Source organism: Taudactylus pleione, unplaced genomic scaffold (assembly GCF_031769625.1).
Source record: "Taudactylus pleione unplaced genomic scaffold, aTauple2 ptg000041l, whole genome shotgun sequence".
Classification (NCBI taxonomy): domain Eukaryota; kingdom Metazoa; phylum Chordata; class Amphibia; order Anura; family Myobatrachidae; genus Taudactylus; species Taudactylus pleione.
This window is the reverse complement of record NW_028284443.1, coordinates 5,978,131-6,001,719: the sequence shown is the minus strand read 5'-3', so window position 1 is coordinate 6,001,719 and position 23,589 is coordinate 5,978,131.

Below are 23,589 nucleotides of genomic sequence, written 5' to 3'. Positions count from 1 at the left end.
GACAGCGCAGGCCAATCTGCCGATAACGACAGATTGGCCATGTTCAGGAATGATGGAGGGTGCCTACACTGAACGACACATCGTTCAGTGTAGGCACTACAGGGGATCAGAAACGATGATTACGATGTCTTAATCGTACTGTCTTTCCTAATCGCCTAGTGTGTAAGCACCTATAGTTTAAGGGGGTTTGTGAGTCTTTAGTAAAAAACTTACCTGACATTGCCAAATATTATATATATATATATATATATTAGGGGTGAGCGGGTTCGGATTTCTGAAATCCGAACACCCCCGAGCCCACCCGATCCGAGGCCGATCCGAGTCAGGCTCGACTTTTCCCGCCTGACTCGGATCTGAAATCGAGGCAAAACATCATCATCCCGCCTTCCGGGTCTCGCGGGTTTTGGATCCTATATAAGGTACCCGCGTCAGCGCCATTTTTTCACTCGGCTGTGGACAGTGAAGAGGGAGGGTGGGAGTTAGGGCTGGCTGGGCTGTGTAGTGTAGTGTAGTGCAGAGTAGTGTTGTGCTGTGCTGCGCTGTGCTGCTGTTGTCCATAGGGGCTGTGTCCACTACTTCAAAGTCCATAGGGGCTGGCTGTGTTGTGCTGTGCTGCTGTTGTTAATAGGGGCTGTGTCCACTACTTCAAAGTCCATAAGGGCTGGCTGGACTGTGTTGTGCAGTCAGTTGTCCATAGGGGCTGTGTCCACTCAAAAGTCCTGTGCAGTGTCCCAGTCCTAAAGGGGTGCTGTAGTGTTGTCCAGTGGGTGCTCTGTCCGTCAGGGGTGCCCATTCTGTGTTTGTGAATTGTGTGCGCAGTAGCCGCACGTGCATCAACAAAGTAGTGCCAAGCGTGCGCCTGTGTCATAAGTAAAGGGCCGGCTGGCTTGACCGTTAAAGAGTGCTGTAACCCCCAAAGTACACTCCAGTCCAAACCAAATAAAAAAATATTTTCTGTGTTTGTGAATTGTGTGCGCAGTAGCCGCACGTGCATCAACAAAGTAGTGCCAAGCTTGCGCCTGTGTCATAAGTAAAGGGCCGGCTGGCTTGACTGTTAAAGTGTGCTGTAACCCCCAAAGTACACTCCAAACCAAATAAAAAAATATTTTCTGTGTTTGTGAATTGTGTGCGCAGTAGCCGCACGTGCATCAACAAAGTAGTGCCACGCGTGCGCCTGTGTCATAAGTAAAGGGTTGGCTGGCTTGACCGTTAAAGGGTGCTGTAACCCCCAAAGTACACTCCAAACCAAATTAAAAAATATTTTCTGTGTTTGTGAATTGTGTGCGCAGTAGCCGCACGTGCATCAACAAAGTAGTGCCAAGTGTGCGCCTGTGTCATAAGTAAAGGGCCGGCCGGCTTGACCGTTAAAGGGTGCTGTAACCCCCAAAGTACACTCCAAAATAAATAAAAAAATATTTTCTGTGTTTGTGAATTGTGTGCGCAGTAGCCGCACGTGCATCAACAAAGTAGTGCCAAGCGTGCGCCTGTGTCATAAGTAAAAGGCCGGCTGGCTTGACCGTTAAAGGGTGCTGTAACCCCCAAAGTACACTCCAAAAAAAAAAAAAAATATTTTCTGTGTTTGTGAATTGTGTGCGTAGTAGCCGCACGTGCGCCTGTGTCATAAGTAAAGGGCCGGCAGGCTTGACCGTTAAAGGGTGCTGTAACCCCCAAAGTACACTCCAAACCAAATAAAAAAATATTTTCTGTGTTTGTGAATTGTGTGCGCAGTAGCCACACGTGCATCAACAAAGGAGCAGCGCCAAGCGTGCGCCTGTGTCCCATAAGTAAAGAGCCGGCTGGCTGTAACCCACAAAGTGCACTACTCTCCAGAAAAAAATATATATATTTTCTGTGTTTGTGTGCGCCTTAGCCGCACGTATATATCAAATCGATATAACATAAATGGAGGACCAAACTTTCTCCGATAAAAATAAAATAGAGAAAGATCAAGAACCACTTCCTCCTAGTGCTGAAGCTGCTGCCACTAGTCATGACATAGATGATAAAATGCCATCAACGTCGTCTGCCATGGCCGATGCCCAATGTCATAGTAGAGGGCACATACAATCCCAAATGGCAAAGTTCAGGAAAATGACCTTGAAAAAAACATTTAAATCATCTGAAGAGAAACGTAAACTTGCCAATATGCCATTTATGACACGGAGTGGCAAGGAATGGCTAAGGTCTTTCCTTATGTTCATGACTAGTGGTTCAGCTTCACATGACGATGGAAGCCCTCCTCCCACTAAAAAAATCAAAAGAGTTAAGCTGGCAAAAGCACAGCGAAGAACTGTGCGTTCTAAGAAGATATCACAAATCCTCAAGGAGAGTCCAAGTGTGGTGGTGGTTGCGATGCCTGACCTTCCCAGCACTGGACGGGAAGAGGTGGCTCTTTCCACCATTTGCCCGCCCCCTGCAAGTGCTGAAAGGAGCACCCACAGTCCACTTGCTGATATGCAAATTGAAGATGTCACTGTTGAAGTACAACAGAATGAGGATACTGGTGTAGCTGGCGCTGAGGAGGAAGTTGGCGAGGAGGATTCTGATGGTGATGTGGTTTGTTTAAATCAGGCTCCGGGGGAGACAGTTGTTGTCCGTGGGATGAAAAAGCCCATCACGGTCATGCCTGGGCAGAAGACCAAACATTCCACCTCTTTGGTCTGGCAATATTTCTATCCAAATCCGGACAACAACTGTCTTGCCATATGTACCATATGTAAAGGTGAAATAAGTAGGGGTAGGGACATTAACCACCGAGAACATCCTCCCTTATACTGCACCTGCAGCGCGTTCATAAAAAGTTACTGTCAAGTTCAGAAACTTTGGCTAAGACCGTAAGCAGTCCTGCAGGCCATGTCACTGGCATGACTGACTCTCCTATCCGGGATTCCTCCGGAGGAGCCTGCATTGCTACGCCTCCTGCTGCCGCTGCTGCTGTTGCTGCTGCTGGGAGTTGTTCATCATCCCAGAGAGGAAGTAGGAACACCACTACTTTTACTAAACAATTGACCCTCCAACAGTCCTTAGCGAGGAGGATGAAGTACGACAGCAGTCATCCTGAAGCAAAACGTATAACTGAGGCCTTGACTGCTATGCTGGTGTTAGACGTGCGTCCGGTATCCGCCATTAGTGCAGTGGGATTTAGACAATTGATGGAGGTAGTGTGTCCCCGGTTCCAAATCCCGTCTAGATTCCACTTCACTAGGCAGGTGATACCGAGACTGTACAGAAACATCAGAAAAAGTGTCCTCAGTGTCCAGAAAAATGCCGTTGTACCCAATGTCCACTTAACCACGGACATGTGGACAAGTGGAACAGGGCAGACTAAGGACCATATGACTGTGACAGCCCAGTTTGTAGATGTATCACCTTACGCAGCAACAGCAGCAGCGTCACCAGTAGCAGCATCTCAGAAATGCCAGCTCGTTCCAAGGCAGGCTATGCGCTGTGTATCACCAGTTTCAGGAAGAGGCACACCGCCGACAACCTCTTAGAGAAACTGAGGGAAATCATCGCCCAGTGGCTTACCCCACTTAGACTCTCCTGGGGATTTGTGATATCTGACAACGCCACCAATATTGTGCGGGCATTACATCTGGGCAAATTCCAGCACGTCCCATGTTTTGCTCACACAATTAACTTGGTGGTGCAGAATTTTCTGAAAAGCAACAGGGCGTGCAGGAGACGCATTGGGTGGCCCGAAAAATTTCTGGCCACTTTCGCCATTCAGCAACTGCGTGCCGAAGACTGGAGCACCAGCAAACACTCTTGAACCTGCCCCACCATCACCTGAAGCAAGAGGTTGTGACGCGGTGGAACTCAGCCCTGTATATGCTTCAGAGGATGGAGGAGCAGCAAAAGGCCATTCAAGCCTATACATCCACCTATGACATAGGCAAAGGAGGGGCTATGCACCTTAGTCAAGCGCAGTGGAGAATGATTTCCATGTTGTGCAAGGTTCTCCAGCCCTTCGAATTTGCCACACGTGAAGTCAGTTCAGACACTGCCAGCTTGAGTCAGGTCATTCCCCTCATCAGGCTTTTGCAGAAGCAGCTGGAGAAAGTGAAGGAGGATCTAAGACGGAGCGATTCCGCTCGGTATGTGGGACTTGTGGATGAAGCCCTTCATTCGCTTTGCCAGGATTCCAGGGTGGTTAATCTGTTGAAATCAGACCACTACATTTTGGCCACCGTGCTCGATCCTAGGTTTAAAGCATATGTGGTGTCTCTCTTTCCGGCCGACACAAGCCTGCAGAGGTGCAAAGACCTGCTGGTGAACACACTGTCAGCTGAAGCGGAACGTGACATGTCAACAGCTCCTTCTTCATTTTCTCCCGCAACTGGGGCTGCCAGGAAAAAACTTAGCTATCCTAAGCAACCCGCTGGCGGTGATGCAGGGCAGGCAGGACCAAGTTTGGACATCTGGTCCGGACTGAAGGACCTGGCAACAATTTCTGACATGTCTACTGTCACTGCATATGATACTGTCACCATTGACAGAATGGTGGAGGATTACATCAGTGACAGCATCCAAGTAGGCATGTCAGACAGTCCGTTCCTGTACTGGCAGGAAAAAGAGGCAATTTGGAGGCCCCTGTACAAACTGGCTCTATTTTACCTGAGTTGCCCCCCCTCCAGTGTGTACTCCGAAAGAGTGTTTAGTGCAGCCGGGAACCTTGTCAGCGAAATGCGTAGGGGGTTGCTTCCACAAAATGTGGAGAAGATGATGTTCATTAAAATGAATTATCAACTCTTCCAGGGAGACCAGCCTCCAGAACGTACAGAGGGACCTGTGGTGGTGGATTCCAGTGGGGACGAGTTAATACTCTGTGAGGATGAGGATGTACACAACACTGAAGAGGCTGAGGAATCGGTGGATGAGGAGGATGAGGACAACATCTTGCCTCCGTAGAGCCAGTTTGTGCAGGGACAGATTAATTGCCAGCTTGTTTTGTGGGGGCCCAAACGAACCAATCATTTCAGCCACAGTCGTGTGGCAGACCCTGGCGCTGAAATGATTGGTTTGTTAAAGTGTGCATGTCCTGTTTATACAACATAAGGGTGGGTGGGAGGGCCCAAGGACAATTCCATCTTGCACCTCTTTTTTTTCTTTGCATTATGTACAGTTTGGGGCCTAGTTTTTCAAACTGCCATCCTGTCTGCCACTGCAGTGTCACTCCTAGATGGGTCACGTGTTTGTGCTGCCCACTCGTGTCGCATAGCATAGTCATCCAGCTACCTCGGTGCAACCTTTTGGACATAAAAACACTATTGTGAGGTGTGAGGTGTTCAGAATAGACTGGAAATTAGTGGAAATTAAGGTTATTGAAGTTAATAATAGCGTAGGAGCAGAAAAACCAACACATTCTGTGATTTTAGCTGTTTTTATGCTTTTTAAAAAAAAAATACAGATCCAAAACACAAAACCCAGTACCCAAAACACGGAAGGGTGGTCTTGGCAAAACCAATCCAGATCCAAAACACGAAGAAAGATCCAGATCCAAAACCAAAACACAAAACACGAAAAGGGGCCGATGCACACCCCTAATATATATATATATATATATATATATATATATATATATATTAGGGGTGTGCACCGGCCACTTTTCGTGTTTTGTGTTTTGGTTTTGGATCTGGATCTTTCTTCGTGTTTTGGATCTGGATTGGTTTTGCCAAAACCACCCTTCCGTGTTTTGGGTTCTGGGTTTTGTGTTTTGGATCTGTATTTTTTTTAAAAAAAGCATAAAAACAGCTAAAATCACAGAATTTGTAGGTTTTTCTGCTCCTATGCTATTATTAACCTCAATAACCTTAATTTCCACTCATTTCCAGTCTATTCTGAACACCTCACACCTCACAATAGTGTTTTTATGTCCAAAACGTTGCACCGAGGTAGCTGGATGACTATGCTAAGCGACACGAGTGGGCGGCACAAACACGTGACCCATCTAGGCGTGAAACTGCAGTGGCAGACAGGATGGCAGTTTGAAAAACTAGGCCCCAAACTGTACATAATGCAAAGAAAAAAAAGAGGTGCAAGATGGAATTGTCCTTGGGCCCTCCCACCCACCCTTATGTTGTATAAACAGGACATGCACACTTTAACAAACCAATCATTTCAGCGCCAGGGTCTGCCACACAACTGTGGCTGAAATGATTGGTTCGTTTGGGCCCCAACAAAACAAGCTGGCAATTAATGTGTCCCTGCACAAACTGGCTCTATGGAGGCAAGATGTCATCCTCATCCTCCTCATCCACCGATTCCTCACCCTCTTCAGTGTGTACATCCTCATCCTCACAAAGTATTAACTCGTCCCCACTTGAATCCACCACCACAGGTCCCTCTGTACCTTCTGGAGGCTGGTCTCCCTGGAAGAGCTGATAATTCATTTTGATGAACATCATCTTCTCCACATTCTGTGGAAGCAACCTCCTACGCCTTTCGCTGACAAGGTTCCCGGCTGCACTAAACACTCTTTCGGAGTACACACTGGAGGGGGGGCAACTCAGGTAAAATAGAGCCAGTTTGTACAGGGGCCTCCAAATTGCCTCTTTTTCCTGCCAGTACAGGTATGGACTGTCTGACATGCCTACTTGGATGCTGTCACCGATGTAATCCTCCACCATTCTGTCAATGGTGACAGTATCATATGCAGTGACAGTGACATGTCAGAAATTGTTGCCAGGTCCTTCAGTCCGGACCAGATGTCCAAACTTGGTCCTGCCTGCCCTGCATCACCGCCAGCGGGTTGCTTAGGATACCTAAGTTTTTTCCTGGCAGCCCCAGTTGCGGGAGAAAATGAAGAAGGAGCCGTTGACGTGTCACGTTCCGCTTCAGCTGACAGTGTGTTCACCAGCAGGTCTTTGCACCTCTGCAGGCTTGTGTCGGCCGGAAAGAGAGACACCACATAGGCTTTAAACCTAGGATCGAGCACGGTGGCCAAAACGTAGTGGTCTGATTTCAACAGATTGACCACCCTGGAATCCTGGCAAAGCGAATGAAGGGCTTCATCCACAAGTCCCACATGCCGAGCGGAATCGCTCCGTCTTAGCTCCTCCTTCACTTTCTCCAGCTGCTTCTGCAAAAGCCTGATGAGGGGAATGACCTGACTCAAGCTGGCAGTGTCAGAACTGACTTCACGTGTGGCAAGTTCGAAGGGCTGGAGAACCTTGCACAACACGGAAATCATTCTCCACTGCGCTTGAGTCAGGTGCATACCCCCTCCTTTGCCTATGTCATAGGTGGATGTATCGGCTTGTACGGCCTTTTGCTGCTCCTCCATCCTCTGAAGCATATAGAGGGTTGAGTTCCACCGCGTCACAACCTCTTGCTTCAGGTGATGGCGGGGCAGGTTCAAGAGTGTTTGCTGGCGCTCCAGTCTTCGGCACGCAGTCGCTGAATGGCGAAAGTGGCCAGAAATTTTTCGGGCCACCCAAAGCGTCTCCTGCACGCCCCTGTCGCTTTTCAGAAAATTCTGCACCACCAAGTTTATTGTGTGAGCAAAACATGGGACGTGCTGGAATTTGCCCAGATGTAATGCCCGCACAATATTGGTGGCGTTGTCAGATATCACAAATCCCCAGGAGAGTCTAAGTGGGGTAAGCCACTGGGCGATGATTTCCCTCAGTTTCTCTAAGAGGTTGTCGGCGGTGTGCCTCTTACTGAAACCGGTGATACACAGCGTAGCCTGCCTTGTAACGAGCTGGCATTTCTGAGATGCTGCTACTGGTGACGCTGCTGCTGTTGCTGCGTAAGGTGATACATCTACCCAGTGGGCTGTCACAGTCATATAGTCCTTAGTCTGCCCTGTTCCACTTGTCCACATGTCCGTGGTTAAGTGGACATTGTGTACAACGGCATTTTTCAGGACACTGAGGACACTTTTTCTGACGTTTCTGTACAGTCTCGGTATCGCCTGCCTAGTGAAGTGGAATCTAGACGGGATTTGGAACCGGGGACACACTACCTCCATCAATTGTCTAAATCCCACTGCACTAATGGCGGATACCGGACGCACGTCTAACACCAACATAGCAGTCAAGGCCTCAGTTATACGTTTTGCTTCAGGATGACTGCTGTCGTACTTCATCCTCCTTGCTAAGGACTGTTGGAGGGTCAATTGTTTAGTAAAAGTAGTGGTGTTCCTACTTCCTCTCTGGGATGATGAACGACTCCCAGCAGCAGCAACAGCAGCAGCGGCAGCAGTAGGCGTAGCAATGCAGGATCCTCCAGAGGAATCCCGGATAGGAGAGTCAGTCATGCCAGTGACATGGCCTGCAGGACTACTTCCGATCCTGACTAAGGAGGAAATTGACGAGGAGGGAGTTGACGGTGTGGATTGCAGGCGCTTGGATACAACAGGACAACGGGATTTAGGTGTCCCTGGACAGCTTACGGTCTTAGCCAAAGTTTCTGAACTTGACAGTAACTTTTTATGAACGCGCTGCAGGTGCCGTATAAGGGAGGATGTTCCTAGGTGGTTGACGTCCCTACCCCTACTTATTTCACCTTTACATATGGTACATATGGCAAGACAGTTGTTGTCCGGATTTGGATAGAAATATTGCCAGACCAAAGAGGTGGAATGTTTGGTCTTCTGCCCAGGCATGACCGTGATGGGCTTTTTCATCCCACGGACAACAACTGTCTCCCCCGGAGCCTGATTTAAACAAACCACATCACCATCAGAATCCTCCTCGCCAACTTCCTCCTCAGCGCCAGCTACACCAGTATCCTCATCCTGTTGTACTTCAACAGTGACATCTTCAATTTGCATATCAGCAAGTGGACTGTGGGTGCTCCTTTCAGCACTTGCAGGGGGCGTGCAAATGGTGGAAAGAGCCACCTCTTCCCGTCCAGTGCTGGGAAGGTCAGGCATCGCAACCACCACCACACTTGGACTCTCCTTGGGGATTTGTGATATCTTCTTAGAAAGCACAGTTCTTCGCTGTGCTTTTGCCAGCTTAACTCTTTTGATTTTTTTAGTGGGAGGAGGGCTTCCATCGTCATGTGAAGCTGAACCACTAGTCATGAACATACTAGGGATCGACCTTAGCCATTCCTTGCCACTCCGTGTCGTAAATGGCATATTGGCAAGTTTACGTTTCTCTTCAGCTGATTTAAATGTCTTTTTCAAGGTCATTTTCCTGAACTTTGCCATTTGGGATTGTATGTGCCCTCTACTATGACATTGGGCATCGGCCTTGGCAGACGACGTTGATGGCATGTTATCGTCTATGTCATGACTAGTGGCAGCAGCTTCAGCACTAGGAGGAAGTGGTTCTTGATCTTTCTCTATTTTATTTTTATCGGAGAAAGTTTGGTCCTCCATTTATGTTATATCGATTTGATATATACGTGCGGCTAAACACAGAAAATAATTTTTTTTTTGGTTTGGACTGGAGTGTACTTTCGGGGGTTACAGCACCCTTAACGGTCAAGCCAGCCGGCCCTTTACTTATGACACAGGCGCATGCTTGGCACTACTTTGTTGATGCACGCGCGGCTACTGCGCACACAATTCACAAACACAGAAAATAATTTTTTTTTGGTTTGGACTGGAGTGTACTTTCGGGGGTTACAGCACCCTTTAACGGTCAAGCCAGCCGGCCCTTTACTTATGACACAGGCGCACGCTTGGCACTACTTTGTTGATGCACGTGCGGCTACTGCGCACACAATTCACAAACACAGAAAATAATTTTTTTTTGGTTTGGACTGGAGTGTACTTTCGGGGGTTACAGCACCCTTTAACGGTCAAGCCAGCCGGCCCTTTACTTATGACACAGGCGCACGCTTGGCACTACTTTGTTGATGCACGTGCGGCTACTGCGCACACAATTCACAAACACAGAAAATAATTTTTTTTGGGTTTGGACTGGAGTGTACTTTCGGGGGTTACAGCACCCTTTAACGGTCAAGCCAGCCGGCCCTTTACTTATGACACAGGCGCACGCTTGGCACTACTTTGTTGATGCACGTGCGGCTACTGCGCACACAATTCACAAACACAGAAAATAATTTTTTTTTTGGTTTGGACTGGAGTGTACTTTGGGGGTTACAGCACCCTTTAACGGTCAAGCCAGCTGGCCCTTTACTTATGACACAGGCGCACGCTTGGCACTACTTTGTTGATGCACGTGCGGCTACTGCGCACACAATTCACAAACACAGAAAATAATTTTTTTTTTGGTTTGGACTGGAGTGTACTTTCGGGGGTTACAGCACCCTTAACGGTCAAGCCAGCCGGCCCTTTACTTATGACACAGGTGCACGCTTGGCACTACTTTGTTGATGCACGTGCGGCTACTGCGCACACAATTCACAAACACAGAAAATAATTTTTTTTTTGGTTTGGACTGGAGTGTACTTTCGGGGGTTACAGCACCCTTAACGGTCAAGCCAGCCGGCCCTTTACTTATGACACAGGCGCACGCTTGGCACTACTTTGTTGATGCACGTGCGGCTACTGCGCACACAATTCACAAACACAGAAAATAATTTTTTTTTTGGTTTGGACTGGAGTGTACTTTCGGGGGTTACAGCACCCTTAACGGTCAAGCCAGCCGGCCCTTTACTTATGACACAGGCGCACGCTTGGCACTACTTTGTTGATGCACGTGCGGCTACTGCGCACACAATTCACAAACACAGAAAATAATTTTTTTTTGGTTTGGACTGGAGTGTACTTTCGGGGGTTACAGCACCCTTTAACGGTCAAGCCAGCCGGCCCTTTACTTATGACACAGGCGCACGCTTGGCACTACTTTGTTGATGCACGTGCGGCTACTGCGCACACAATTCACAAACACAGAAAATAATTTTTTTTTGGTTTGGACTGGAGTGTACTTTCGGGGGTTACAGCACCCTTTAACGGTCAAGCCAGCCGGCCCTTTACTTATGACACAGGCGCACGCTTGGCACTACTTTGTTGATGCACGTGCGGCTACTGCGCACACAATTCACAAACACAGAAAATAATTTTTTTTTTGGTTTGGACTGGAGTGTACTTTCGGGGGTTACAGCACCCTTAACGGTCAAGCCAGCCGGCCCTTTACTTATGACACAGGCGCACGCTTGGCACTACTTTGTTGATGCACGTGCGGCTACTGCGCACACAATTCACAAACACAGAAAATAATTTTTTTTTTGGTTTGGACTGGAGTGTACTTTCGGGGGTTACAGCACCCTTAACGGTCAAGCCAGCCGGCCCTTTACTTATGACACAGGCGCACGTTTGGCACTACTTTGTTGATGCACGTGCGGCTACTGCGCACACAATTCACAAACACAGAAAATAATTTTTTTTTGGTTTGGACTGGAGTGTACTTTCGGGGGTTACAGCACCCTTTAACGGTCAAGCCAGCCGGCCCTTTACTTATGACACAGGCGCACGCTTGGCACTACTTTGTTGATGCACGTGTGGCTACTGCGCACACAATTCACAAACACAGAAAATAATTTTTTTTTTAGCACTTTTTAGCAGTTTGGTCCTCCATTTATGTTATATCGATTTGATATATACGTGCGGCTAAGGCGCACACAAACACAGAAAATATATTTTTTTTTTTCTGGAGAGTAGTGCACTTTGTGGGTTACAGCCAGCCGGCTCTTTACTTATGGGACACAGGCGCACGCTTGGCGCTGCTCCTTTGTTGATGCACGTGCGGCTACTGCGCACACAATTCACAAACACAGAAAATATATTATTTTTTTAGCACTTGGGGGGAGCACCCCTGATGGACAGAGCACCCCCTGGACAACACTACAGCACTCCTTTAGGACTTGGACACTGCACAGGACTTTGGAGTGGACACAGCCCCTATGGAGAACTGACTGCACAACACAGTCCAGCCAGCCCCTATGGACTTTGAAGTAGTGGACACAGCCCCTATTAACAACAGCAGCACAGCACAACACAGCCAGCCCCTATGGACTTTGAAGTAGTGGACAACAGCAGCACTACACTACACTACACTACACAGCCCTAACTCCCACCCTCCCTCTTCACTGTCCACAGCCGAGTGAGAAAATGGCGCCGACGCGGGTACCTTATATAGGATCCAAAACCCGCGAGATTCGGAAGGCGGGATGATGACGTTTTGCCTCGATTCCAGATCCGAGTCAGGCGGGAAAAGTCGAGCCTGACTCGGATCGGACTCGGATCGGGGGGGCTCGGGGGGGTTCGGATTTCAGAAATCCGAACCCGCTCACCCCTAATATATATATATATATATATATAATGCAGATAATGCAGCATTTTTCCAGGATAGAGCTTAGTCCCCTGTTTATTGTTCAGAAATTTTCAGTAATTACAAATTGATTATTTACACAATTTATTTATTCATAAACATTATGTAAAAAATACTTAGTTGAAAAATACTGCTGTATGATCCTCTGCTGAATCTCATTCCCAATCTCTAGATTAACAATGTCCTCTGATGGAATAGGATCCGACTCCTCCACAACTGCTGCAGTGTCCCCAAGGTCATCATGGCCTTGCCCCAGAGCCAAGTTATGGAGCATGCAGCATGACCGGATGATGTCACACACTTACGCACATCGTAAAGGAGGATGCCAGCAAACCAGTCCAAACAACGAAACCTGCTCTTCAGCACCCCAAACTTACATTCAATGACTGACCATGTGGCAATGTGTGCATTATTGTATCGGTGCTGTGAAGGGCCTTGCGGTCTCAACATGAGCCAAGTCTGACACCTATATCCTGAGTCACCTAATAGATGAAAGAGGTTGTTAACATAATTAAAACAATATTTCAAAGACAGTATTTTAATAATTTAGTGACCCAAATCCAAAACAAAAAAAAGACTACAATTTTAATTTGCAATACTTGCAATTTTAGAGAACAATATACAGTACATGCTATCAACATAAAACACCATCATAAGTTACAATTACACATGAAGAGTGTATGCTAGGCAGTAATTACATGTTTATTTAAAACTACACATTATTAGAGAAAAAATAACACACACCTAGTTCTGCTAAAATTACATAAATGATAGACAGGCAAAACAACATACCAAGTAGCCTGCCCTCCGGCATGTCTCCTTCTTCAAACCTCTCCCACAGGGCTGACTGGTGCAGGATATAGGCATCATGGCATGACCCTGGGTAACCTGCAACCACACTGAGAATCTTGAGGTTAGCATTGCAGACCACCTGCACATTGAGGGAGTGGTAGCCATGTCTATTTACATAGACATACCCCCTCAAGTGCATTGATTTTATCCCAATGTGGGTGCAAATTATGGCTCCCAGCACATTAGGCAATGCTGAGAGCCGATAAAAAGCTACCTTTAGGTCCTGCCACTCGGAATCACAACGTGGAAATGAGATACATGTTCGCCACAACTTCTTCAGGGCAGTTAACACTTGAGTTAAATGCCTGGAGAAAGTGGCTTATGTAACAGCAGCACTGTCCCGCTCACTGACTGAAAAGAGCCAGTGCCAAAAAAATGCAGGGTACACATTAATTTATGCAGCCCAGGCACTGCATAGTTACTACCAGCCAAAGGCTCCAAAACATCTCTCACCTGCTCATATAGGGTCATTAGGTTTGTGCAGTGCAATCTAAATAACTGAACCACCTCATGATCTGAGAGGGAGTCCAGGTCCACCCTTAGTCGATAAAACCTCACCTGGCATGAAGCAGAGTAGGGAACTGGATGTGGTGATGCTCCTGCGCCCTCCTCCTGTGCAGCTCCTCCATTGTAAGCAGGCCGCAAGCATACAGCTCCAATGAAGACTGTACAAACTCTATTTCTCAAACCCTCACAAGTGCAATGGCTGTAGGTGTGGTTTATGTAGGGATGTTATTGTGAATTATGGAGTTCACCTGGGGAAATTAGCCTTAGATTTGTTACATTTATGAAAATTTCATTAAACTCGCCTATCTCAAACTGGTCTAAAGTTTGTGCGATTTTTAGTAATGTTTTGGATACGATTTTCTAACTCGAACCCTGTTAGATTTGGCGAGTTCTATCTTTAACATTGGAAAACATCTGGATGCGAGTTTGAAATTCGCTACTTTGATAAAGGCAAGAATCATGCGATCTTGCAAGTTCGCACACACTATTACTTTGAAAGTTCTGAAAAATAGCGATTTAAATGACAAACACGCAACCTTTTACATTTGGCCCTAAATGCTGTCTCCGCAGTATATTATGTATATATATAGTTAACATGCTATTATTGATTTTATTTATTGTATATGTTTTATAACATTATATCAATACTGTGGCATTTCAGAAAGTTTTCACATAGTACTATTATACCGCGCATTGTAGGCATACAGCCAGCATAATAACTGTCTCTTTGCATTCTTTCCATTTCCATAAACAGATGCTTTTTTATAAACATCTTCTACTATAAACCACACATACATAATTGCTATTCTTGTGATCCCATTACCGACCAGTAATAGGAGATCGTGATTATATATTATAAACTTTGGGTGATGTAAGTCTAGCTATTTGAAACTATTTAAATCTTACGAGTTCCAAAATGTTACTGAACAGCAGTCAACTAAAATTAACTTAATATTTTTTATTCTCAAAATGCTGAGTTATTTGAAATGTGCTCTCTGTCCTATACTAAATATGATTTAAAAAATTGTATCCATAATAGGGGTGTGCACCAGCCACTTTTCGTGTTTTGTGTTTTGGTTTTGGATCTGGATCTTTCTTCGTGTTTTGGATCTGGATTGGTGTTGCCAAAACCACCCTTCCGTGTTTTGGGTTCTGGGTTTTGTGTTTTGGATCTGTATTTTTTTTTTTTAAAGTATAAAAATAGCTAAAATCACAGAATGTGTTGGTTTATCTGCTCCTCTGCTATTATCAACCTCAATAACCTTAATTTCCAATCATTTCCAGTCTATTCTGAACACCTCACAATAGTGTTTTTATGTCCAAAAGGTTGCACCGAGGTAGCTGGATGACTATGCTAAGCGATACGAGTGGGCGGCACAAACAAGTGACCCATCTAGGAGTGACACTGCAGTGGCAGACAGGATGGCAGTTTGAAAAATTAGGCCCCAAACAGTACATAATGCAAAGAAAAAAAAGAGGTGCAAGATGGAATTGTCCTTGGGCCCTCCCACCCACCCTTATGTTGTATAAACAGTACATGCACACTTTAACAAACCAATCATTTCAGCGCCAGGGTCTGCCACTCGACTGTGGCTGAAATGATTGGTTCGTTTGGGCCCCAACAAAAAAAGCTGGCAATTAATCTGTCCCTGCACAAACTGGCTCTACGGAGGCAAGATGTCATCCTCATCCTCCTCATCCACCGATTCCTCACCCTCTTCAGTGTTGTATACATCCTCATCCTCACAAAGTATTAACTCGTCCCCACTTGAATCCACCACCACAGGTCCCTCTGTACCTTCTGGAGGCTGGTCTCCCTGGAAGAGCTGATAATTCATTTTGATGAACATCATCTTCTCCACATTCTGTGGAAGCAACCTCCTACGCCTTTCGCTGACAAGGTTCCCGGCTGCACTAAACACTCTTTCGGAGCACACACTGGAGGGGGGGCAACTCAGGTAAAATAGAGCCAGTTTGTACAGGGGCCTCCAAATTGCATCTTTTTCCTGCCAGTACAGGAACGGACTGTCTGACAAGCCTACTTGGATGCTGTCACCGATGTAATCCTCCACCATTCTGTCAATGGTGACAGTATCATATGCAGTGACAGTAGACATGTCAGAAATTGTTGCCAGGTCCTTCAGTCCGGACCAGATGTCCAAACTTGGTCCTGCCTGCCCTGCATCACCGCCAGCGGGTTGCTTAGGATACCTACATTTTTTCCTGGCAGCCCCAGTTGCGGGAGAAAATGAAGAAGGAGCTGTTGACGTGTCACGTTCCGCTTCAGCTGACAGTGTTTTCACCAGCAGGTCTTTGCACCTCTGCAGGCTTGTGTCGGCCGGAAAGAGAGATACCACATAGGCTTTAAACCTAGGATTGAGCAAGGTGGCCAAAATGTAGTGGTCTGATTTCAACAGATTGACCACCCTGGAATCCTGGCAAAGCGAATGAAGGACTTCATCCACAAGTCCCACATGCCGAGCGGAATCGCTCCATCTTAGCTCCTCCTTCACTTTCTCCAGCTGCTTCTGCAAAAGCCTGATGAGGGGAATGACCAGACTCAAGCTGGCAGTGTCTGAACTGACTTCACGTGGGGCAAATTCGAAGGGCTGGAGAACCTTGCACAACACGGAAATCATTCTCCACTGCGCTTGACTAAGGTGCATAGCCCCTCCTTTGCCTATGTCATAGGTGGATGTATAGGCTTGAATGGCCTTTTGCTGCTCCTCCATCCTCTGAAGCATATAGAGGTTTGAGTTCCACCGCGTCACAACCTCTTGCTTCAGGTGATGGCGGGGCAGGTTCAAGAGTGTTTGCTGGCGCTCCAGTCTTCGGCATACAGTCGCTGAATGGCGAAAGTGGCCAGAAATTTTGCATGCCACCCAAAGCGTCTCCTGCATGCCCCTGTCACTATTCAGAAAATTCTGCACCACCAAGTTTATTGTGTGAGCAAAACATGGGACATGCTGGAATTTGCCCAGATGTAATGCCCGTACAATATTGGTGGCATTGTCAGATATCACAAATCCCCAGGAGAGTCTAAGTGGGGTAAGCCACTGGGTAATGATTTCCCCCAGTTTCTCTAAGAGGTTGTCGGCGGTGTGCCTCTTACTGAAACCGGTGATACACAGCGCGTAGCCTGTCTTGGAACGAGCTGGCGTTTCTGAGATGCTGCTACTGGTGACGCTGTTGTTGCTGCTGTTGTTGCTGCATAAGGTGATACATCTACCCAGTGGGCTGTCACAGTCATATAGTCCTTAGTCTGCCCTGTTCCACTTGTCCACATGTCCATGGATAAGTGGATATTGGGTACAACCGCATTTTTCAGGACACTGAGGAAACTTTTTCTGACGTTTCTGTACAGTCTCGGTATCGCCTGCCTAGTGAAGTGGAATCTAGACGGATTTGGAAACCGGGGACACACTACCTCCATCAATTGTCTAAATCCCACTGCATTAATGGCGGATACCGGATGCACGTCTAACACCAACATAGCAGTCAAGGCCTCAGTTATACGGTTTGCTTCAGGATGACTGCTGTCGTATTTCATCCTCCTCGCTAAGGACTGTTGGAAGGTCAATTGTTTAGTAAAAGTAGTGGTGTTCCTACTTCCTCTCTGGGATGATGAACGACTCCCAGCAGCAGCAACAGCAGCAGCGGCAGCAGTAGGCGTAGCAATGCAGGATCCTCCGGAGGAATCCCGGATAGGAGAGTCAGTCATGCCAGTGACATGGCCTGCAGGACTACTTCCGATCCTGACTAAGGAGGAAATTGACGAGGAGGGAGTTGATGGTGTGGTTTGCAGGTGCTTGGATACAACAGGACAACGGGATTTAGGTGTCCCTGGACTGCTGACGGTCTTAGCCAAAGTTTCTGAACTTGACAGAAACTTTTTATGAACGCGCTGCAGGTGCCGTATAAGGGAGGATGTTCCTAGGTGGTTAACGTCCCTACCCCTACTTATTTCACCTTTACATATGATACATATGGCAAGACAGTTGTTGTCCGGATTTGGATAGAAATATTGCCAGACAAAAGAGGTGGAATGTTTGGTCTTCTGCCCAGGCATGACCGTGATGGGCTTTTTCATCCCACGGACAACAACTGTCTCCCCCGGAGCCTGATTTAAACAAACCACATCACCATCAGAATCCTCCTCGCCAACTTCCTCCTCAGCGCCAGCTACACCAGTATCCTCATCCTGTTGTACTTCAACAGTGACATCTTCAATTTGCATATCAGCAATTGGACTGTGGGTGCTCCTTTCAGCACTTGCAGGGGGCATGCAAATGGTGGAAAGAGCCACCTCTTCCTGTCCAGTGCTGGGAAGGTCAGACATCGCAACCGCCACCACACTTGGACTCTCCTTGGGGATTTGTGATATCTTCTTAGAACGCACAGTTCTTCGCTGTGCTTTTGCCAGCTTAACTTGTTTGATTTTTTTTAGTGGGAGGAGGGCTTCCATCGTCATGTGAAGCTGAACCACTAGTCATGAACATAGGGAAAGATCTTAGCCGTCCTTGCCACTCCGTGTCGTAAATGGCATATTGGCTAGTTTACGTTTCTCTTCAGATGATTTAAATGTTTTTTTTAAGGTCATTTTCCTGAACTTTGTCATTTGGGATTGTATGTGCCCTCTACTATGACATTGGGCATCGGTCTTGGCAGACGACGTTGATGGCATGTTATCGTCTATGTCATGACTAGTGGCACCAGCTTCAGCACTAGGAGGAAGTGGTTCTTGATCTTTCCCTATTTTATTTTTATCGGAGAAAGTTTGGTCCTCCATTTATCTTATATTGATATATACGTGCGGCTAAGGCACACACAGACACAGAAAATATTTTTTTATTTTTGTTGGAGACTAGTGCACTTTGTGGGTTACACCACCCTTTAAGAAATGAACCAGCCGGCTCTTTACTTATGGGACACAGGCACACGCTTGGCGCTGCTCCTTTGTTGATGCATGTGCAGCTACAGTGCACACAATTCACAAAGACAGAAAAAAAAGAAGAATTTTTTATTCTTTGTGGAGCGCACTTTCAGGGTTACACCACCCTTTAACGGACAGACGCACGCTTGGCGCTGCTGCTTTGAGGATGCACGTATAGTGCAGACAATTCACAAACACAGAAGAAAATATTTTATTTTTGTTGGAGTGCACTTTGGGGGTTACACCACCCTTTAACAGACAGATGCACGCTTGTCGCTGCTGCTTTGAGGATGCAGGTGCAGCTACAGCTCACACAATTCACAAAGACAGAAAAAAAGGAGAATTTAAAATTTTTTGAGGAGCGCACTTTGAGGGTTACACCACCCTTTAACGGACAAGCCAGCCGGCCCTTTACTTATGGGACACAGGCGCACGCTTGGCGCTGCGCCTTTGTTGATGCACGTGCAGACACAGTGCACACAATTCACAAATACAGAAAATATTTTTTTATTTTGTTTGGAGTGCACTTTGGGGGTTACAGCACTCTTTAATGGTCAAGCCAGCCGGCCCTTTACCTATGACACAGGCGCACGCTTGGCGCTACTTTGTTTATGCACGTGCAGCTACTGCGCATGCAATTCACAAACACAAAAAATATATTTTCTTATTTTGTATGGAGTGCCCTTTGGGGGTTACAGCACCCTTTAACGGACAAGCCAGCCGGCCCTTTACTTATGACACAGGCGCACGCTTGGCACTACTTTGTTGTGCACACAATTGACAAACAGAAAAAATATTTATTTTTTTGCACTTTGGGGAGCACCCCTGATGGACAGAGCACCCCCTGGACAACACCACAGCACCCCTTTAGGACTGGGGACACTGCACAGGACTTTTTAGTGGACACAGCCCCTATTGACAACTGACTGCACAACACAGTCCAGCCAGCCCCTATGGGCTTTGGAGGAGTGGACACAGCCCCTATGGACAACAGCAGCACAGCACAACACAGCCAGCCCCTATGGACTTTGGAGGAGTGGACACAGCCCCTATGGACAACAGCAGCACAGCACAACACAGCCAGCCCCTATGGACTTTGGAGGAATGGACACAGCCCCTATGGACAACAGCAGCACAGCACAACACAGCCAGCCCCTATGGACTTTGGAGGAGTGGACACAGCCCCTATGGACAACAGCAGCACAGCACAACACAGCCAGCCCCTATGGACTTTGGAGGAGTGGACACAGCCCCTATGGACAACAGCAGCACAGCACAGCACTACACTACACTACACAGCCTAGCCAGCCCTAACTCCCACCCTCCCTCTTTACTGTCCACAGCCAAGTGAGAAAATGGCGCCGACGCGGGTACCTTATATAGAATCCAAAACCCGCGAGACCCGGAAGGCGGGATGATGACGTTTTGCCTTGATTTCAGATCCGAGTCAGGCGGGAAAAGTCAAGCCTGTCTCGGATCGGGGGGGGGGCTCGGGTGGGTTCGGATTTCAGAAATCCGAACCCGCTCACCCCTAATCCATAATATATTTTTTTAAAGAATGCCAATGTGTTAAAAAAAAAATAGGGTGATGTGAAAATGATTAAATTATCTGCTGCCTTCTACAGGGTAATGTTGGAATAAAATAAAGTTCAAACTTAGCTATTTAAAAATTGGATATTGGATATTTCAGCTGGCCAGGATGAGCCCACTCTGAAATAATAATTTTGTCTGTAATATTTCCATCCCTTACTCCTTCACTGCATAACACTTCCAAGCACCTATCACTGGTGCATGCAGGGTGTCCCTGACAATCCAGAAATCCCCCCTCTTGGACTGATCCCCCCCACACACACAAACGTGGGGTGGTGCCGACCCCATCAGCCAAATGCAGCTGCTGCTTCACAAGTAAGTGTACATATGTATGTATTTGTGTTCGCATGTATGTATCAGTGTGTATGTATCAGTGTGTATGTATCAATGTGTATGTTATATATTTATGTAGGATTATATATATACACTATATATATATATACATATATATATATATATATATAGATATATATATATATTAGAGATGAGTGGTCTGGATTCTGTGGAATCCAAACTGCTCCGAACACCGGGGATCCGAGTCCACCCGAGCCGACGTCAGTTTCTCGTGAGAGCTGGTTTCTATAAAAGGCGCCGTGACTGGGACTTGGTGACATTTCATTTGCACGCTGTGCATGGCTCTGCTCATTAAAGTGGCTGTGTCCAGACTCACACATGTGTAAAAAAACAAACGGGGATTGATGCCTCCCTAAAAGAGTATCATGAAGACTATGCAGTAGTGCACTTCAAACTTCAACACCCCCCTTTTGGGACTCCAGGGTATGACAAAAAAGAAGTTTAAAATGGTAGTCCAGACTCCGGGGCACAAGAAATAAGAATAAAATGGTGGTCTAGACTCCAGGGCACAAGAAATAAGAATAAAATGGTGGTATAGACTCCAGGGCACAAGAAATAAGAATAAAATGGTGGTCCAGAGTCCAGGGCATGACAAGAAAGAAGTTTAAAAAGGTGGTCCAGACTCCAGGCCATAACAAGAAAAAGAGAAAATGTTGGTCCAGACTCCAGGGCACAACAAGAAAAAGAGAAAATGGTGGTCCAGACTCCAGGGCACAACAAGAAAAATGGTGGTCCAGACTACAAGACACAAGAAAGAAGAATAAAATGGCCAAGACTCCAGGGCACAATGAGAAAGACACAAAAAGATGGTCCAGTCTCCAAGGCACAACAAGAAAATGAAAAAAATACTGGGCCAGAATCCAGGGTAAGACAAGAAAAATTGTGGACCAGGATCCAGTGCACAACAAGAAAAAAGAGAAATATGGTGGCCAAGATTCCAGGACATGACAAGAAAAAGAGAAAATTGGTGGTCCAGACTCCAGGGCATGGCAAAAACAAATAGAAAAATGGTGGTCCATGCTCCAGGACATGACAAAAAAAGAAGTTTAAAATGGTAGTCAAGACTTCAAGGTACAAGAAAGAAGAAAAAATGGTGGCCTAGACTCCGGGGCATGACAGGAAAGAAGTTAAAAAAGTAGTCCAAACTCCAGGCCATGACAAGGAAAAAATTAAAAATGGTGGTCCAGAGTCAAGGGCATGAAAAGAAAATAGAGAATTATGGTGGCCCAGATTTCAGGGCACAACAAGGAAAAATAATAAAATGGTGACCAAGACTCCAGGACATGACAAGAAAAAAGAGAAAAATGGTGGTCCAGACTCCAGGGCACAACACAAGAAAAGAATGGTGTACCAGACTCAATTGGAAGACAAGAAAGAAGAATAAAATGGTGGCCCAGTCAGGGCAGAACAAGATGGAAGTTTAAAATGGTGGTTCAGACTCCAGGGCTTGTCAACAAAAAAATAAGAAAAATTGTGGTCCAGACTCCTGGGCACAAGAATAATATGAGCAAAGGGAATATGAAAAAAGATGCTCTAGGTGATGAAATTCAAGGGATACCATCATCATGTTCTGCAGTGTGTAAAGGATTTATTGACATGTTTTCTATAAAGCAGTTACAGCCTTCAAAGTGTCTGGCTATAACACCCACCTTTTTCAGGAACTACAAAAGATCATCACAAGCAAATTATTTATCTGTCCGGAGTGTGTCTGGGAATTCATGGATCTTATCTGGACTGAATGCTCTAAGGATATGTGCTTTCTCTGGTTCTGTCCTCAGACCTCTAGTGATTCTGTGTTCTGTGGCCACCTTTATTCCTACCTGAACTGCACACTGAAATATAGAATTTTGAGGACAAACAACATGGAGGCCTTTGTTATTATGCTGCCAGCATTCCATAATAACAAAGCACTGCATATAGGACAACACTTTTTCTTTTTGTGTTCTTTGGATATGGATATTCACTGTTGTCGGCAGTAGCACCCTCACTGTGATAATATATTATAATAACCAATATAGAGCAATAATTTTAGTTATCATTTTCATTGAGGCTCAATTTGTACTAACTAGTATTATTCCCAAGTAATCATCTATTTCCAGTGCAGTATATCACTACTTTTGGCTAAACAACCAATACTTCCCAGACTGCATCCTTTGGGGAGGCTAGTTATTGATGATGATGATGATTCCCGTCTGTTGCTAGGCCTTCTTCTTCCAAACCATCCATCTTTTCTGTTCAAAAGTGTGAGCAGGATACAGAAAGAGGGGCTGGATGTCCCAAATTACTTTTTTTCATCTATACTAGATGATATGGAGAGAGAAGAGCATCAGATGGTGGAACAGGGGCTCCCACCTATTTGGCTTCCCTCCAGAGAGCAGAGCACTGACGCTCAGGAAGTGGCCATGCCAGAGCTAATAGATAGTCTCTGTCTGTTGGCAACAAAGTGTAAAACAATTATAATATTTTGTCCACTGATAACCAATCTGCTCCTTTAACAGCAGACAAACCCCATATAGCCAATACATAATATGACACCCAGATTGCAGCCTCATCTCCCTTATGACATTAATTCAGTCGCCATGTTTGATCCATCAGCCAAGTGTGGTCTACCAAGGTTTTGGCCTCATTCCAACTTCATAATATTGCACAACACTTAAAATATTTGTTTACTTTTTTGCATAGATAGTTTTGAATGTTTTAGAATTTAGGACGTATGTAAATATTGGCTTTGATTTTCTAGAGCATATAACTGTTTACTAGCAATTATTATAACATTTCTGCAATGTTTAAGATAACATAAAACTTTCTGTAACCCCATAACTTTTAAAGTAATTTTCATTGTAATGTTCATGTTTGTTTATGAAAAGTTTTTTTTTATTTGTAAAACTTTTGACCAGTAATGTAAAACATTTTTAGGATCAATTTAGGAACATTAATAATTATTCTAAAATAAAACAATAATATAAATCCCATTTAACTATGAAATCCTCCATCCATGAGAAACCTTCTCATGTTCTGTAAATAAAATATTAAAGTATAGATCAGTAACACAGTGCTCTCTGTCAGTGTCTCATACATTTCTATTATATAATCTGAGTA